This window comes from Engystomops pustulosus, chromosome 10 (genome assembly GCF_040894005.1).
Source record: "Engystomops pustulosus chromosome 10, aEngPut4.maternal, whole genome shotgun sequence".
NCBI lineage: Eukaryota > Metazoa > Chordata > Amphibia > Anura > Leptodactylidae > Engystomops > Engystomops pustulosus.
Window position 1 is genome coordinate 70,794,117 of NC_092420.1, and position 14,822 is coordinate 70,808,938.

Sequence of the window (14,822 nt, forward strand, 5' to 3'; positions counted from 1 at the left end):
GCCAGATTTCATGGCTTGATAAATTCGCCATTATGTCAGGTACAGGCAGGCATTCTCTATAACTAGTGTGTGTTTGTAAGAAAACAATGCATTTCCAAGTTAAATATTAGTTAGACATGATGGAAAAAAACAGAATCATCCCCTCAGGTGAGAATTCTAATAAGTCTGGAACCTCGGCAGGCACTTGTGGAGCTCTGTGTAAGCTACTGGTCATATGACCTTCAACCTTCTAGTAAACTATAGAAGGTCATGGAGGATATTGAAAAAAAAAAAACACTTGCGCAAAAATATTGTAGTTCCATTTTATGGTAATCTCATTTATATATTTTGCTGTAATTTTAGGCCATTCCCCATTTTTCCTCAAAGCTATTTACCTCTTTTGTGGACACTTCCTCAAATAGTGATGCATAAACGTATCTATGACCAGTGGTGTAAATTGCACCCTCTGCACCCCCTCAAGTTACGTCCCTGTCCCTATGACACCTAATAAAACCGACATAATGCATGCATGGTATGTATATACGGTGTATATATACCGAATGTATGTGTGTATATTCTTTATCTGTGTATATGTTATGTAGTGTACGTGTGTATGGTGATTATACCGTTTGGGGGCTATTTATTATACACCGGTGCAGTTGTTCCATTGTATTATAGCCCCGCCGCTTCTCCGGCGCAGCTGTGTACATTAAGAGGCTGCGGTCTCTTGATGTATCCGAAGAGGGCTTCCACAGCGTTTATTTCTACGACAGGCACTTGTGAAAATTCACCGGCTGCAGCTAGTGTGCAGGCATTGAAACAGGAAAGCCCCTGCGTCGGTCCAATCCCTGTGTAATAATATGTATATATACTGTATTTGTGTGTTTTTGATGTGTGTATATACTGTATGTGTGTATAAAAAGTGTATATACTGTATGTATAAGTGTATTAATGTATATAGTGTGCATAAATGTGTTTGAGTGTATAAAAGTGTGTGATTGTACAAATGTGTGAGTGTACAAGTATGTAATGTGGAGGATATGCTTTGGTAGAGACAGGTAATTGGACTAACAGATTGAGACAGGGACTAAGACTTAAAAAAAAGTCACGCCCATATTTAGCCCACGCCCGTATTTATCAAAAAACAGTGCAATTTGTAATATTTGCAATTTGCCTGTAGAGGGTGCAGTGTGTGACAGACTCTGGCGCACATTCTTCATGAATCTGGCGCCCCCTGCACTGCTCTGACAGAGTGCACCAACTTTTTTCGGTGCACTTATAACATGGGCCGTGTAACACGATTCCTTCAGACACTCACAGCCGTGTTTGCAAGCCCTAGGGTAGTGTCACACGTGGCGTTATGAACACGCATCCATCTTATAAATGGAAAAACTGTAAAAAACTTATGCATTTTTTAACGAACTGCTTAAAAACAGCCTAAAAACTGGTTCAAAACGCCAATGTGTGACACCACCCTTAGACTTTGTGGTCTCAGCCCTCACATGCAGCGCTCTGCATGAGACCCACAGTCTGCACCTCTTTGTATACCTGCTGTAGGTGGAGCTGATTGCACAGATGTGTGGTCCAAAATCCGAGATGTACCATGGACTTGGGAACGTGCCCTTCTCTTTTCTCCAGGTCCCCTTTATTCCGGCTTTCTGCTTTCCAATACACATAACAACTCCCCTGGAACCTAATGGTGATGCCACACGTGGTGTTTTTGGCCCGTTTTTAAAACGCATCTGTTTTTAACCGTTTACCATGCGTTTGGCTGCTTAGAAGCCGTTTATCTTCAAAGCAGCCAAACGCATGGTAAACAGTAAAAAACGGATGTGTTTTAAAAGTGCATGTATTTTTAAATGAAAATGCATGCTTAAAAACGGACCAAAAATGCCACATGTGGCATCACCCTAAGGCTACATTCACGTGACCATGTGCCCGGCGAACCGTAGCACGGTGGGCATACGTCTGCGCCCGCAAGAGGAGGAGGGGGTGAGCACTGCTCACCCCCACCCCTCTCCATAGCGATGTATGGCACACGGCGCCGTATTGCAGGGAAGGATAGGAAATGTCCTATCTTTTCCCCGGGTGCGGCACTGTACCGCTCCGTATGGTGCTGTGCGCCCATTGCTGGCCTATGGGGGATGTATATACACGGCGTATATATGTCGGCCGTATATATGTCCCCCAGCGGCCGTGTGAATATATCAAATACCACATCTTCATTTTGCTACATAATAGGACCGGGCATCTAGCCCTCCCCCTTCAAAATACGGAACTACTCCCAAATATCATAAATACCACAAGAAAAAAAGGAGCTACTCAGTTCTCAATATAAAATTACACAGAAAATGTACTTAATTGTAATAAAAGACAAATTAATTACAATGGATGTTAAAGGGAACCTGTCACCAGGGACCTAATTTTTCACTAAAGACAGATTGTAAAAGCCCATGACACCAGCAGTGCAAACATGCCTTTCTGCCTTTTCTAAGCATTTGCATTACAATATAATTGTGTGTTATAACTCACTCTTGCATCCTGACAAAATCCTGGGGTAGTCACAGGGGCTGGACTTTGGTTTGCATGCATTTCAAAAAACATGTGACCTGTTTGAGCTGCAGGCTGTCTCCATGTTTGTGCTCCTGTACAGCTTGTCCCTTCCCCACTAATGTCAGGCTGACAAAGCTGTGACCTCTGAGAAGGAGCAGGAGGTGGAGCTGTACAGGAGCACAAAGGTGGGGGCCAAGCTCTGAGGAGTAAATAACAGACAAGGCACATGTGGTTTTTTGAAATGCATCCAAACCAAAGTCCAGCCCCTGTGACTACCCCAGGATTTTGTCAGGGTGCAAGGTACAACACACAATTATATTGTAATGCAAATGCTTAGAAAAGTCAGAGAGGCATTTTTGCACTGCTGGTGTCATGGGCTTTTACAATCTGTCTTTAGTGAAAAACGAGGTCCCTGGTGACAGGTTCCCTTTAATGGAAGAAATCCAAATGGCCGTGTGAATATAGCCTAAGACAGAAACCTAGGGGAAACATATCTGCCCTCAATTACTTTCCCTATCAATTTCTCACAGTTTATTTTTTTAGGAGAAAGGGGCCCATTTAGAAGTCTGCTATGGGGCCGAGCCTCCCCTAGTTACACCCCTGATACAATGGCTGATTATTTTAATATTGTTGATGGCTTGAACCACATGACTGCAGCTCGACACCTGTACCTAGGTACTGTACTAGTGATGGGTCGTTCACGAACGAGCCGGCACAAAGAGCTAGCTCTTGTTCGTGCGTGACCTGAGCTGGCTCACTAAACCTCACCCCTAAACGGCTCACCGCACCCCCTGATAATGTCGGATTAAAAGTGGAGTGGTGCGGGGCACCTAACTAGCCTACGGCTCCCTATTATATATTTAATAGGGAGCCTTTCAGGAGCCAGCAGAGCCGGCTCTTCCTAGTGAGCGGAGCCTAATGAGCCAGATCGCTAAGAAGAGCCGGATTCCCATCACTACACTGTACCTCTCCTGAAGTGAGTGACGCTGAGCTGCAATATCATGCACAGCTTGTGGTAAGTGTGGTGCTGTCTTTGAGAGGTCAACAACCTTGTTTTTCTAGTTTTGGGTCAACATGTTTGAAGTAAATATCTATTTTAGGCAGGTTTTTAAAAATAAGTTGTGTGCATGGTATTCCACTGCCTTTCCATTACTTCTAGCGATCAGCTGTAATAGGTTTGAAACCTATTAGCAAATGTTAACTGGGCCCTCCCCTGACACCTCAAAGGTCACTAATAGTCACTAATAGTGCCACAAATTCGCTCTGGCAGGGGAGTGGAGCTCAAGTTTTCATATACCTTTTAATGTAAAAGTGGGTGTTTTTGTGTCTAAAAGTTTTTTTATGAAAAATGCTTCCCGTCCTGACGCTTCTTATAAGGTGTCAGTAGAGCGTCTTCCATCCTCCTGAGCGTGAGTTGCCGTAATCTTCAAAAGAGGTTTGTTACAAGAACTAAAGTGATTAACTTTGAACTACAGTGATGGGATATAGTGGTGACTAATTGTAATTACTTCTTATTTTCAAGGGGCACCTATAAACTAAGAGCTGACAGGAGTTGAGTACAAAAGTGTCTGACTAATCCTAGTGATATCTGAGAGATGGCAAAGGGGCCCCTGAAAGAAAAAACTACTAGAAACTGCTCAATTTCTCAAATTAGATACCAGATCAGTTCAACTTCTGACACATTAAAATTTAACTCATGTGATAAACATGATAAATACATGCCACTTACATGTTAGGCACATGATCCATACACTCCACATCCTCCATGTATTCCATGTATTCTACTGTGCACATTGGGGCCTGTGCAAAAACACTGCAAACAAAGGGAACAGTTTGGAAATGTGCTACTTCCAGAGTGACCCCATTGGGTTTCGCCTTTTCATATCCTGTCCAGGGTCACCAGGTCGCTATGTCCTGCAGTAGTCCCGCTGTAGAGGAGAGCTGAAACAAGTGATGACACCCCAGTGCAGAGCGCAAGGGGGTAGGTCGAGGTCGCAGATGGCAGCATGGGTTTATATTCAGGACTTGCCATTCACATTTTTAATGAATCAACATAAAACGTCTACAAGGTATAATAATATTTTTCTATGGTTCCATGTAGTGTTGATTCTGCTTCATAGTGAATCAGAATTATTTCAGATTTATTTTTTTAAAAAGCTTCAGCTCTAAAATCCATAGATGTAGAAAAAAAATACCTATATATACTATTCATAACAAGTATATATGTAATATTCAAATAAACGTATAAACACTTTTTATTTACTTCTAGCGTTGCATTGGCTCTACAATATTACAGATTATTTTACATGCGCCGAATAACATGTTTTCCAGAGATATGGGATCATAAATGTGTTGTCACATAATTCCAATCCGCCTAAGATGGCAGTAGATTGAGATCTTGCTTTCAACACCGAAAATGGAAATTCCAAGCCCACCCTTGTTGCCGTGTAATTTGGAAAAAGAGATACCAGGGTGTACCAGAATGTTTTTGGCAAACTATTATTAATAATTTCAATCAGTTCACACCAGAATAACTTTAAAGTTCCCAGGTTTATGATATTGATGACTTATCCATTGGGTTTCAAGACTCCCGTCTGCCAATTCCAGCATCCGATGGTGCCGCAATCAATACCGTGAATGGAACAGGGAAGTCCAGCCTTGTTCTCTGGTCAGTGACCAGCCATAGGAGATGCAGCTCGACTGCTATTCACTTGAATATGTGCTCAGCTGCAGTTCCGAAGGTCAACCACCGAGAACAGAGCTGTATTAGTGGAGTATAATATAGGCGTTTTGGGCAGTAGAGACAGTAGAGACTTCTAGAGGCTCAGGCCACTAAAACCACCCACCAAACTACCCACCATGCTCCATTCTTCAAGATGCTTGATTCTAGTGCCATATGTAGGAAGTTAATTTCTAACTTGTAGGGGTTATAATATTCATACAGCCCAGGGCCCATGGAGGTAGTAATCCGCCCCTGCAGAGCACTACTTTAATCTTCATTCTGTGTAGTTCTGGGGCTAGGTGGATAGAATAGAAAACAGGACATGATGCTTCGGCATGCTCCACCTGCTCTAACATGCTGCCTACAAATAGGAAACTATATAAAATCTATTCAGCTCCTCCTGCTCTATAGTAATCTGCCCGCAGAATACATATCATTTTCATTGTGACCGATTCCTTTAAAAGGAGGAAAAAAAACACTTAAATGCAGTTTCCAGCAATTGGAGGGAGGTGCATGTCTCCCTATGTCTCCCAGTTGCCATGTTGTGCTGCCATGTTGTGCTGTTGTCTTCTTGCATTTGACACTGATGGCTCTGACAAAAATGCATTGAGTCACAGGACCCATTTCAATGGCCTCCCCAATTGGACAATATTTTTGATATGAGAAGAAGTGACATCATGTGGTGCAAATTGGTCCCATGGCATCCTGGACTGATAGACCAGTGGGAACAAGGAGCCAGAGCAAGTTAAGTACACTCTCTGTCCCCAAAAGACACATATACCCTGTACTGTGATTTGTACTTTCGATTGCCTGGGGTCTGCTTTTTGTGACCTCCACAGCTTCGCAACCCCCTATAGCTATGTCAGTGTTGCTGCTTTATACTATAGGATTTTGAAGTGTAGATATAGTGTAGATTATAAATTCTTCTGTCATTGAGACGTTGGGTGTGAATCTGCAAAGCAAGGTCCACGTTTACTGATTTCCATAAATATCCATGAGCCCAAACCCTGGAATGTCAGGCATTTGTGTTCTATCTGTGACTTGTCTCAACCTTTGATTACTCTGCTTACTTTTACTGACATGTTGAGATTAACCTCCTGGTCAATTCTCTATGTTCTGCTAGATTGTGATTTTCTTTTTCTATTACTTCCTACTATTTTCACCTTTGGTAGTGAGAGTGGAGATCTCTATTAACTATAGCTGCAACCCAACTTTTCTGATATTCAGATCTGCCTGAATGGCTGATCATGTTTTTGTAAAATTGCACATTGGGGACAAGTAGAGCCAATCAGTAGACGGCACATTACTACTTTTACTGTACAAGTGTACCAGGCTCATCTGCTTCAGAAATCATGTGAGGGCAGCAGTATGGGTACCCACACCCATCACCAAGTTTGATACCCTGTACCCCTCAAATCCTTGCTTTCAGCACACATGTATACAAGAGCATTTTTAGTATCTTTGAAGGTCCTTCAAAGGACCTCAACCTGCAGAACTCAAAAACCAACAGAAGAGACCCCACCATCTTAGGCTTGGTTCTTGTACAATAAATGGCTAACCATTACAAAAAGTCTTAGACTTGTCGGGGTAGGGGGGACACAATTTTCATATAGCCCAGAGCCCATGGCAGTCTTAATCCGACCCTGGAGGGCAGCTCCATTTAGTACACACTGTGGTTACAGTACTTAAGACCACCTCATCCAAACACTTTTTTACCTGGTTCCTTCTTTGTTACAATAAGTTTTCATATCTGTTTTATATATTTTCTTTTATATTGCTGTAATATGACAGTAGGGAGAAGAATGTAACAAGTAGGTCAGCAAATTATCATAGATATCAGCCCATACAGAAACATAAACGTCTAATAGATAATTAGCGGTGAAAAACCTGCTAAACCATGAGTAATGCTGAAAAGAAATATCCATCAAAGAAGAGAACGGAGTGGGTTTCAGAAACATTCACAATCTGGGGGTGATGATCCGATTAGGCTGGAAATGTATATTGTGCACTTACATATGTCACTCATACAGTGTCAGAAGCTGTGTTTTTGTTTTTTTTCGATAAGATTTAATTTTATCCTTCATGCTGTACATGCTTGCCCAGTGTTTTTACCAAAAAATTATTCTTTTAATTATTTTATTTTCTGGACTCTGTTTTATGTATTCTTTTTTCTCTACTTGCCATCTTGCCAGTGGCGTAACAATAGCCGTAGCAGCCGTAGCGGTTGCTACGGGGCCCGGCGGCTTAGGGGCCCGGGATGAACAGCCAAGACAAAATTTATAAACTCTATTTTCTCATGCCCATCCTTCACTGCGTACTAGGGCAATGGGACATCAATACGGGCCCCTGTGCCGCCCCAGTCCGCCCACCTCATCTGTGGCCACCCGACTCCACCTCTTCATTTGCGGCCAATCCGCCCCTGACAGCTCCAACAGTGTAGCGCATGGCCTGGCCATTTCAACTGTGCCTGCTGCCGGGCCCGCCTACTCGGTCTACTGCAACTGCGGCCACCCCCGGGCCCAGCCCCTTCGAGGCTGCCCGACCCACTCCGTCCGTGGCTGCCGACCCACTCACTCCATCGGCGGCCTACTCCAACTGCCGGCGCCCGTTTTATCTCATCTCTACTGCAACTGCGGCCGCCCCCGGGCCCAGGCCATCCGCGGCTGCCCGACCCACTCCGTTCGTGCCTGCCGACCCACTCACTCCATCGGCGGCCTACTCCAACTGCGGGCGCCCGTTTTATCTCATCTGTGGCCGCCCGTTCCGCGGCTGCCCAGCCCAGTATGTACGCGGCCGGCCCACTCCGTCCGGGGCTGTCCGACCTCACTCCTTCCACAGCCGCCTGCTACTTCCGTGGCTCCCCGGGTGCGTAGGCCCGCGCGATGCCACAGCCATCTACCAGCCAGAAGAAACTCCCCGGCATGATGCCACAGCAGCCGGTCTGCAGGAAATGTAAGTACCTATATATGTATGTATAGCTATATGAATCTATGCTGTATGTGTGTATTTGCTGTACTTGTGTGTATATGCTGTACAGTATATATTGTTTGTATGTGTGTATTTACTGTATGTATGTGTATATGCTGTATAGTATATACTGTATGTATGTGTGTATATACTGTATGCATGTGTGTATGTGCTGTATGTGTGTATTTGATGTACAGTATATACTGTATGCATGTGGGTATATACTGTACGTATGTGTGTATTTGCTGTATGTGTGTGTATTTGCTGTATAGTATATACTTTATGTATGTGTACATGCTGTATGCGTGTGTATTTGCTGTATGTATGTATATGCTGTATATACCCTATGTAGGTGTGTATATACTGCATGTATACGCAGTATGTGTGTAAATGTTGTATATACCATGTGTTTGCTGTATTTACTGTATATATGTGAATATGCTGTATGTATATGCATTATGTACCGTGTATAAGCCGAGTTTTTCAGCACAAAAAATGTGCTGAAAAACGTCCCTTCGGCTTATACACGAGTCAATACTAAAATTGACTAAAAAAATAATAAACTTATATACTCACCCTCCGGTGGCCCCGATGCGCAGCGCTGCTCCCCCGATGTCATCGCGGCTCCTCTTCTGGCTTCCCGGCTGTTCTTCTTCCTTCAGCGTGCTGGGCGCCGCCATGCTCTTCTCGCGGGCGGCGCCTAGTATGACGTCAGCAGTGGCGCGTCATACTAGGCGCCGCCCGCGAGAAGAACAAGACGGCGCCCAGCAAGCTGAAGCAAGAATAGGAGCCGTGATGACATCGGGGGAGCAGCGCTGCGCATCGGGACGCACGGTGAGTATATAACTTTATTTTTTTATTCTGCTGGGGGCACGACTGTATACTACTGGGGGCACGGCTGTGCTGTATACTACTGGGGGCAGGCTGTGCTGTATACTACTGGGGGCAGGCTGTGCTGTATACTACTGGGGGCAGGCTGTGCTGTATACTACTGGGGGGGGGCTGTATACTACTGGGGGCTGGCTGGGCTGTATACTACTGGGGGCTGGCTGGCTGGCTATATACTGGGGGGTCTGTGACCAATGCATTTCCCACCCTCGGCTTATACTCGAGTCAATAGGTTTTCCCAGTTTTTTGTGGTAAAATTAGGGGTCTCGGCTTATACTCGGGTCGGCTTATACTCGAGTATATACGGTATGTATTCATTGTATATACTGTATGTATGTGTCTATGCTGTATGTATATGCATTATGTGTGTATACTGTATGTATGTGTGAATATGCTGTATGTAGATTCAGTATGTGTGTGTATATGGTGTTTTTATACTGCATGTATGTGTATACACATTGGATGTATACCGTATGTAAAAGAATATGATGTATGTATGCTATATGTATGTATATAAACAGTATACAACTTTGATGCATATATACTTTATGTATATACAGTATGAGTTTGTATATACTGTATGTATTAGTGTATAAATGTATGTAATGAGTACATAAATGTGTGCATATGTGTATACGTATGTATGTGTGAACGAGTATATAAAAGTGAGTGTAGAATCTTCTGTGTGTATTTAAGTGTATAAATGTGTGTGATTATATAAACCTGTGTGTATGTATGAATATTTTTCACAGTGCGGTCAGTTAAAACTGCATCACAGTCAGTTTTGAGAAGGTTTTAGGTGCAGTTTTGTTAATTTAACAAGTGAAAAGCATTTGTGGAACAATTTTCCCATTTAAAATCAAATTAAATCATTCAGTTCATGTCTTTTACCTGTTACATTAACAAAACTGCACCGAAAACCACCTCAAATTTGATTGCGATGCAGTGTGAACTGCAACGTGTGACTGCACCCTAAGGGGGAGGGGGGCCCCATGAAGAAATCTGCTATGGGTCCCTGCCTCTCCTAGTTACGCCACTGCATCTTGCCTAAGCTTCTGTTTCAGAAATATGCTTTACAGCACCCATAAGACTCATAGGAACCTGCAGACTGGACCTACAGACTCATTGGGGCACATTTACTAAGGGTCCATGTACTGCGATTCCCTCGGGTTTTCCTGAATTTTTCCATTTTGCGACACCTGCAGGAAATTGGACGCACAAGCTTAGTGAATCGCGCTGGACCCGAATCCTCATCTGACAACGCACTGTGGGATCGCGACAGGACCGGGTAAGTAAATTTGCTCCATTGTGGGGCATTTATTAACACTTGCATTTTAAAGAGGCTCCAGGCCTGCTGATGTGAGCTTGTGCGTGTGGGGGATTTCAGCTACAGTCTCCACTGCTTTTCCGGTGAAGAATATAGTAAATATGGTGGGCGGGGCATTTATACCTGTCACGGCCGCGGGTGCCCCTGCGACCCATATCCCAGGTCGCAGGCGCACCGTGTGCCCTACTCTGCCCTGCTAACCCTGCTAACTTACCTCTTCCGGCTACAGTGGCCGCCTCCCTGCTCCCCGCGGTCTGGCGCGCACATTCCTGTCACCAATTATAATTGGCGCTGGCTGGCGGCCTGCCAAGATAAATTCCTGCCCGTTCCTGTGTTCCCTGCCGGATATTTGTGCTCATGCCTAAGAGAAAGCTGTTCCCTGCAAGTTATTCCATGTATTGACCTCCCGTTGTGATCTCAGACCTGTTCCTGATTACGCTCCTTTGCTGCCTGCCTTAACCTCTTGCGCCATCTCTAACCTTGAATCTCTGCCGCCTGCATTGACATATTTCCTGTCCCTGACCACGAGATTGCCTGCCGACATTGTACCTCGACCTTGGCTGCCACCACAGACAAGTTGCGCCTGTGGAATGACCTGGTGGTACCACGCCACAGCAAGACCAACCTACTTTGCGGCGGACTCTGGTGAAGACCGGGTGCCACTTAGATTCTGGTCCCAGGTGTCGGCTTGTGTCCTCGTCCGCAGTGGTCCAGGGGGTTCACAGACCCTCAGCTTTGACAATACCCCATCTACTCTTCACCCTTTTGCAACCAAATTGTTGTGTGGGGCAGAAAACTACCAGGACTAAAAAAAAATGCATGTTGGAGCACATGAGAATCATGAGGTCAAAGGAACTTCCCAAGGAGCTCAGAGACAGAATTGTGGAAAGGCACAGAATTTCTGCAGCACTCAAGGCTCCTAAGAGCACAGTGGTCTCCATAGTCCTTGTAAAGTAAAAGTTTGGGACAACTACAACTCTTCCTCCACCTAGCCAAACTAAGCTGAGAGAGGTAAGATGAACCCCAAAGTGGGAGAAAGTTACACAAAGTCACCTATCAATCCACCAGTTGGGGCTTTATGGCAGAGTCTACCGATGGAAATCTCTCCTCAGTGCAAGACATATTAAAACTGCATAACGTTTGCAAAAAAAACACACGAAGGGCTCCAAGGCGGTGAGAAATAAGATTCTCTGGTCTGATGAGACAAAGATTGAACTTTTTGGTATTAACTCTAAGCAACACTTGTGGAGAAAACCAGGCAATGCTCATCACCTGCCAAATACAATCCCTGCAGTGTCACATGGTGGTGGCAGCATCATGCTATGGGGGCAGGGGGGACAGGACCACTGGTTGTAATTGAAGGAAAGATGCTTGCACAGGTATCACAAATTTCTATGCTGAAGGGACTGTTCCAGTGCAAAGTCGGACCATCCGCCAGGTTTAACATGCAAAGTCCAACAGAAATCTGTCACACACTTTGGGGGGGGGGGGGAATTTACTAATTCTGGCACAAGCATGACTGTCGGCATCGGAGATCAGTCTCCGGAAAGCACAGCCCGATGTTTTAAATTGGGTCATGGCTGTAAATAATTGGTAAACGGTAATAATCACTCATGCGCCATAAAAATGGCGCCAAAAGTTGCGCCTAAAAATGCTGACAAAATACACATAAATGTGACGGATAATGTGGAAGTTAGGCCACGCCCACTTGCGCCAAAAACAGACGGAGGACTCGGGATAGTCGGAAACATCTGTTCTTTCTGGCGCAAACTCATTATAAATGATCCGCAACAATTCTGCGCCCCAAAAAAACGAAAGATCCCGGCATTTTTTAGGCGCAGATATGATAATACATGTCCCTCCTTATGTTAAAGGTGCATCAAAAAAAAAAGTGGTGCATTCTACTGAGGCAGTGCAGGTGGCACCAGATTCATGCAGAACGTGGGCCAGGAATCACAAATCTAGCGCCCTCTGCACTATACACAGGAAAACTGCACATAGTACAGCTTGTACTGTTCTTAGTCAATGAGCCCTAATGACCCTAAGTACACAGCTAAAATAACAAAGCAGTGGCTTCAAAACATCTCTGTGACCATTCCTGACTGGCCCAGTTAGAACCCGGACCTAAACCCAATTGAGCATCTCTGGATAGATTGAAAATGGCTTCCACCAATGTTCATCATCCAACCTGGGGATGATCTGCAAGGAAGAGGCAGAGGATTCCTGAATGAAAAACTGGCTGTACTAGCGCCAAAGCTGCTTCCACTCAATACTGAGCAAAGTAGTTATTACCATGTGTTGTTTCAATTTTTCTTGTTTAAATAAATTAGCAAAAATGTCTACATTTCTTTTTTTATCTGTCAAGATAGGCTGCAGAGTGCACATTAATGAGCAAAAACAGAACTTATATTTCCAATTAACTGCAATAAAACAGTGAAAAATGTAAAGGGGTCTAAATATGTTCCGTACCCACTTTATACAGAGAACAAGGAGTGTTAGCCAATAATGAAGCTTAGTGGTCATCATTTTGGACGAAAATACAATAATAAATATTAGAAATTTTGTTAATATCTGTCACTACTGTCATAAAGGTGGATCCCATTCTGGATTTTGCATATGGGTCAACAATTTTGAAATATCATTCCTGATTTGATTCGGCTTCGCCTTATACTTTTTATTAGCTCTATATTCCGTACCCTATTCTGTGGATTCTTTGCAATGTTGGCACAGACAGAAGAGTATATAGACCATAACCTTACTTTTTCAGTATCAAAATTGCTGTATATCTGCTGTATATATGAGGAGGCAGACATAACAGGAGTTCTGTGGTCTAGAGCAGTGATTTTCAACCAGTGTGCCGCGACACATGGTCGGGTGTGCCGCGGGGAAAGTTCCCCAAACTATGGTGCCTCCTGTGTTTTGTTTCCCGGCAATGCGCAGTCACGGCTTCTTACAATGTAGGAGACGTGTACAATAACACATGCACAAGCTTTGAACCTCGCGCGACAAAATGACATCACCGAGGCCGGCGCATCATCCTGAGAGCGGAGAGACTCTCGCATTTGCCCACCGCCAAGGTAATGCCCACCAATAATGCTGACTATATGAGCTTTTGCCTGAGTATATGAACTGTTGGCAGAATACTCAGCATATGAGCTGGTACTTTTAGTACTCCAGCAGTATACTGCATATAACAATGAGAAATGTAAAATGAGAAATACTATAGTCATGAGGCTGGAGTACCACTATTCTGAGTATATGAGCTGGCACTTGTACTCTGGCCTCATGGCCATAGTACTTCTCATTGTACCCCTTTATTTTGCAGTATATGAGCCACATAATAATCAGCACCATATACTAAAAACAGGGAGAAACTGAGAACTGCTGAGGAAGAGCTTCGTGTGTGTCTTTCCACCATTCCTGCCAGGATATCCCTTTGTGTTTATCGAAACAGGCCCAGGTTTCACACTGATTTAGAATCTATATAATTAACTATATGTATAATATGACTGTTTTAGTGTCATTTTGTGCTATTTTGGTTGGTGGTGTGCCCCAGGATTTTCTAAGTATAAAAAGTGTGCCGCGGCTCAAAAAGGGTTGAAAATCACTGCAATAGAGCAATAGTTCTCCAAATTAACTTTATTATAAAGAAACACCGGGCTTGCACTTCTGGCAGCTAAGACCCATCTTTTCTCTCTTCTTTTATCCTCCGGCTTGTCTCCGCCTGCTTCTTGCCTGTGATCTACCACCTGTTTTTCCAGTTAGATAGAGGGCATGCTAGACCATGGCCATGGTGTTTGCCTCACTACTAATTTCAGACACATTTATAGGTCTCTAGGTATTATAATTTCCCTGCACACTGTAGACTGTGGAGATTGTACCAACCATTAGATCAGTGGAGAATCTGAGATGTGAGACAAGTTCACATGCTCACTCATATTCACTCCTAGTAGACGGGAAGCAGATGCCACTTACTGTCTCCAAAAGAGCCTTTCCTTGATGAGATTTCGCTAGGCTGATTACACATTTATCCCATGGAAATACTGATCCTGCTCTGCTACTCTGATGCTCTCTCATATTTCCTTTTGCTGCTCCCATGTAGTACTGGGAAAAAAGAATTTACTGCCTCTTAAATATTCCCTTACAGGAACATATTTGGCAAACTGGTGTGGAAATGTATTTATCTTGTGTTTCCTGGTCCTCTGCCTGAAGATATATACGACGGAAATACTTAATGCTTTGCCTTTTGACTATTAGGACCATGGAGTGATTTTGGGTTACCCCCATGGGCATTAACTAGGTGGTTCTCTGGATTTCACCCTTTAATCCAACCAATTCACTCCTTCTTAAAGTAGTCTGAATTTAGGGACAGCTGACCCTGGTGGC

The 14,822-nt window shown here is 44.0% G+C and overlaps 1 protein-coding gene across 1 annotated transcript in view; it reads left to right on the forward strand.

Moving 5' to 3' along the window:
- Positions 1–14,822, forward strand: part of PALMD (palmdelphin) — a 65,066-nt gene that overhangs the window by 945 nt on the left and 49,299 nt on the right. The window lies entirely within an intron of this gene.